Genomic DNA, 6,000 nt, shown 5'->3' on the forward strand with positions numbered 1-6,000 from the left:
TTATCTCAATTAATTTTTTTTAACAACGTTTATCGACAACAAAAGATGTTTCACGTGACTTTTACTAATATAATTAAATGGATACCGAATCATGAAAGTTCTTGGCGAAATGTATTTTTGTGTCGTTATAATATATATATAAAATATCATGAAAGTGCTTGGAGAAATGTATTTTAGTGTCGTCATGAATGAACTGATCAGCATATATATATATAATATATATATATTATTATTATTTTGAAAAACTCAGCATACATATTATTCATGACATGGTGTACGTTGTTTGCTGATGACATTGTCTCGGTGGACGAGACTCGTGAAGGAGCAAGTGTCAAGCTTAAAAACTCGCATTTGGAAGGGAGATGTTTTAGACTTCATCGGTAAAAGACATGATACAAGGATTGATGCAAATGAATCGAATTGAATTCAAATAGTAAGAATTTTAAAGCTCAAGTTTGGTTTGAACTTAGTATAATCGAGTTTGAATTCGATTCGAAGTTCGAAAATTTCAAATATTATGGTTTGAATTTGGCTCAAAATATTCGAATATATTCAAGAACTATTGATCATTGGATATTAAAAATTCGAAAACATCGTTCAAAATATCGAAAATGTTCAAAATGTATACATATATTTACTATATCATTATATTATATTAATAAAATATAAAGAATCGCAAAATTTTTGCGAACTATTGAAAAAAATAATTTTACCTCGAGTTTGGCTCGAAAAAAGTTCGAATATGTTCGAGTTCGACTCAAATTAAATAAGTTTAAATATAAATTAAATATTTATCAAACGGACTCAAAAAACTAACTAACCAACTAGATTCTTTTACATTTCTAATTATATACGTACAAAAATTAAATTGAAATGATTAATCCCATCGATCGAGAAAGAGTGAATTTTTTTAATGTAAATTAAACGTTTTTTTTTTAATTAAACGACTTCTGACTTCATTAATGTGATTTGTCTCAAATCTCCTAAAGTTGGGTCCACACTTTCATGTAAAGAAAAATGAGGTGGTCGGATTATTGGTTGGTAAAATGGGGCGGTGGGAGTGGGAATTGCAGAATTGGAAAGGGGGAACACGTCATCATTACATGCATTGTGCTGAAATATTAATGACCCCTATTTTTTGATGCATGTACGTATGACTAATATAATAGTTTACGAATTATGTTACTTACGTAAATCATATTGGATAAAATATAAATAAAAGGAATCGAACTTTAAATTTTTGGTTAAAAATTTACATATTCGACCAATTTAGATATCTTCTTGAGAACGGTATGTGCTGAAATATTACACTTCTTGTAACAAATTTTTCTATATTCATTTATTCTTATAACAAATTTTTCTTATTTTAATTTTTATAATAATAATAATATCCTTTCAAGAATAACTATCTTAAAATTTAATATATATATATATATATATATTTATATTTATATTTATATTTATATTTATTTATTTATTCATTTGTATCATCCTTGTTGGGGACGGAATGAGGAATTTATATTAGGATATTAAACTAAATTAAATAAAACATGTATTTATGTGAAGGAAAAAAAACCTCATTGATAAAAAAAATTGATGCATCAAGATACATTATTATAGATTTAATATATCAGACAAGTACAAATACGTCAAAAAGATAATACACAACTGTGTGAAAATGATTATAACAAGAGTTATGATTGACAGTAAAAAATTCAAGGCAAATTACGTATATCACCTTGGGAAATATTGACTTCGCTGATAATTATTTTTGAAATTTTTTGAACTAAAAATAACCGGATTTCAGACCTGTACATGCACACACCTCACGTTATGTTTTTTACTTATAAATGTGCTATGTGATACGAATATCCAAGTTTTTTTTGGATAAAAATTACACTTACATCTAAAAAATGTTTGAATATCCTTGCGCGTTAAATTAATATTAAGATAAAATAATTCCATATAATTTTATAATTAATTAAAATTTTATTATTTTATTCAATTAAATTAAATATAGAACTATAAAATTAAATTAATTTAATTTGGGGCAATTTTTTCATTCTTATTTTTTTATTTGACAACATTTTGACCCTGCGTTGGGGTACTTGTGCTACAGATCTAGAATTATACAGTATTATCAATTCAAAAAACTTTAACATAAGATTAATCAACAAACCTGAGATTTCACAAGGATGATATACAATTCTCCAAAATTCAATTATCCTCTTCGGCGGACGTACGTGAACAAAAACATATGGGATAACAGTACTTCGAACAATTTGTGTAATTTTTCAATGATAATTTTTCATGTCTTAGTTACTTTTATTATCTAGGGTTGATATACGTTGTATTGTACCGAAAATTATGGTATTAGAAACTATATATAGATATCATACCCAATTTTTCAATTTACTGAATATCAATATTTTGAATTTTTTTTGGTACGTACGTACGTATAATTAGCACACTTCTATACAAATTTTTTTGTGGTATACCGAAATTTCGTACGATATCAATATATACTTTTTTATGCTGGAAAAAACCTTATGTATATATTGTTTATCTAATATATATATATACATATATATTGTTTCGATATATCAGTTTTTAAGAATATATCAATATTTCTAAATTTTATATCATTACCGTACCATCATATATATAAAAAATTTCGATAAATTCGATATTTTTGGATACGATAATCTCAGTATATCGAATATTTTAGTATATTTTTCGTCCCTAGTTACTAAATTAAAGGCGTAAAAAATAGTAAAATAAAAACTATAAATTCTATGAATATTTGAAAATGATGGAATACGGGAATATATATAGAATAAATTTTATCAATTTTTTTTTGTAAAATTTAAAAGTAATTAACGAAAATGTATAAATAAGTTACGATATTGAGTGATTTATACATACATATTACATATGCATTGGTGTATGAATTTTAAAAAACATGATCTTAAATAAAAATCAATATTAAATTTAAGAGCAATATATACATACATATATATATATACATACATATATATATATATATCAAACATTACGGAGGTAATTTAGTAAAATGACAACTAAATGTACCTGGTGTTTGTTTTTTTGGGTAACTATGCAAATTTCATAAAAGGGCAAGAGTGCATATGTCTATTAAATTTACACAACGAAAAAATGTATAGCTCAATATATTTTAAAAGGTTGTTGGTGAAAAAAAAAACCCCTATAAAAATCTACATGCAGAGTATTTTAGAAATTCAAGCATATAAACATAATATAGTATAACAATAAAACATATCCAAGGTTTGATACATTGAATTTGCCTTTATATATACACCTAAAAAAAGTTCAAAAACAACAACAACAATAATAATAATAATAATAATAATAATAATAATAATAATAATTGTAATAATAATAATAATATTGTACCTTGCTAATAAAAAAGGAAAAGTGTTCCTTTGCACAGGAGAGCGTTCAATTCTTGGGGTATACGATTGATCATGGGAAGCTCAAGATGGACGAAAGCAAGGTTCGTGTCATCATGGACTGGGAGCCGCCAACCAAGGTAATCGAACTCCGTTCTTTTTTTGGGCTAGTTAATTAATATCGCAGGTTCATAAAAGGGTATTATGCTAGAGCGGCATTGCTGACGAATCTTCTTAAGAAGAACCTGACATGGGGATGGTCGGATGCATGTGCCAAAGCCTTTGATGACTTAAAGACAGCGGTAAGCAAGGAACATGTCTTAGCTTTGCCAAACTTTGGCAAAGAGTTTGAAGCGCACACAGATGCTTCTGACTTTGCTATTGGAGGGGTTCTAATGCAAGAAGAACACCCCATAGCCTATGAAAGTCGGAAGCTCAATGAGACGGAGAGGCGAAACATGGTGCAAGAGAATGAGATGACCGCCACCATCCATTGACTAAGGGTGTGGAGACATTATTTGCTAGGATCTCGATTCTCAGTGAAGACTGATAATGTTGCCACTAGCTACTTTCAAAGTCAGAAAAAGCTTAGTCCCAAGGAAGCTAGGTGGCAAGACTTCTTGGCAGAATTTGACTTTGTCCTTGAGTACCGGCCAGACAAACCCAATGTTGTAGCCGATGCGCTAAGTCGAAAAGCAGAGTTGACATCTATTAGTGCTGCCTTGGGAGACATGTCAGCTCACATCAAAGAAGGATTGGAGCATGATCTCATGGCCAAGGATTTGGCCAAGCTTGTCGAGCAAGGGAAGACTCGACAATTCTGGCTTGAAGATGGGCTCCTGCATACGAAGGGGCGTTGACTCTATGTGCCAAAGTGGGGGTATCTGATGAGAGATATAATCCGAGTGTCATGACACCAAGTAGGCTGGCCATCCAGGGCAAAAACGCACAAGCGCCTTGTTAGAATCATCATACTATTGGCCGCGAATGAGAGACCAAGTCGAACTATATGTAAAGACATGCTTGTTCTGTTAACAAGAAAAAGTTGTGACAAAGCAACCAGAAGACTCATTTTTCTCTCAATGGCCCTCCCTCACCGTCGAGCATTGGCCAATTCACATCCCTCTCCGCCGCATCATTGGCCCCCATACTAGGGAGAATCAGCTCAGAATCGAACAAATAAAATCTCAGAGAAAAGGCATGGCTGCCCGCTTTTATATGGTGGTTCGCGTGTGTAAATTTCATATGCAGTTTGCCTCCATAAATTTCGCGGAAACAATGACTTCAATCCAGATCAACTGTGGCAACGCGTGGTTCATCGCAATCGCTTCTCGGGTCTTTGGAGTGCTGATTTTGGCAACCATTTATAGAATTATGGCAAAACTCCTCAAAGATTTCAATAGTACCACGATAATTGGAACTCGGTGGACGATGAGTTGCTGACTCAGGATGGTTTGGTGTGTTCGCCATGGCGCAATGTAGACATAAAGAAGTTTGATGGCTTGAAAGCGTCAGTAGCATTCTGGGTATATGATTTATTGCATATGTTATTTTTCAAGGCCTCATTTTGGCCTCACCGTATGTTTATTTGTGTTAATTGATTTGATTTGTTTGTGTTTGGTCGGTGTATTTGACTTGGTACGGTGCTTTGAGTTTTAGTCTACTTTTATCGGTTGATTTTATTTGTTGGCATTTGGTAGGTGGATTTGACTTGGTGCGGGGTGTGTTGGGATGTAACTGTTGTTAGTTTTTGGAATTCTATAAATAACATGTTAGTGAAAAAGAAGTTCTAAAAAGCTTGTACATTTAATAAGAAACTTAAAAAATCTCACTAAGTACCAAGCCAAAACTTATCTGTTACAATCGTACTTGTATGTATACTAAAAACTTGGGAACCATCTCATCTCCTCTGGAAATTGAATTTTTTGATGGCATAGACAAAAATGACTGTGAAAAGTACCACGAATCTGAGAAGTATAGCCGCAACTGGTCCAAGCATGCTGTGTTTGAACCCAAAGTAACGGTCCAAAAATTGTTCCACTGTTTCATCTGTGCCATCCATTTTGTCATGAACTTGTCCGAATTGCGATATTATGAAACCATACAAGGTATAGGCCACGGGTGTTAACTAGTAGTACAATCTCCACCATATAGGCATTCTCTGTCACAAAGAAATTAGCATTCTTTTGTTAGTACTTTGTGCATAAATATGGAGGAGGCCAGAACAATGGATGGTTTTGTTGGAGAACTTACTGGTCGTGGGTCTAATCCGGAAGTATGAAGAACCCTTTACGATCATTGCAAGGGTTGGGAAGGTATCCTATCATCTCAACCTCCCCAACACATTGAATATTCATTCGGTCTTCCAGGTGAGCATGCTAAAGCCTTATTATCTAGATGAGAAAAACACTAGTCAAGGAGATTCTCACCGAGCACCTAATGTAGTAACAACTTCCTTTGACAAAGATGTTGAAGAGGTGCTTGCCAAACGCATCGAGCGGTAACGTGGAGTTCAACCTAGCACTCAATATTTGATCAAATGGAAAGGATTTCCAGAGTCCGATGCAACATG

This window comes from Henckelia pumila, chromosome 1 (assembly GCF_033568475.1).
Source record: "Henckelia pumila isolate YLH828 chromosome 1, ASM3356847v2, whole genome shotgun sequence".
NCBI lineage: Eukaryota > Viridiplantae > Streptophyta > Magnoliopsida > Lamiales > Gesneriaceae > Henckelia > Henckelia pumila.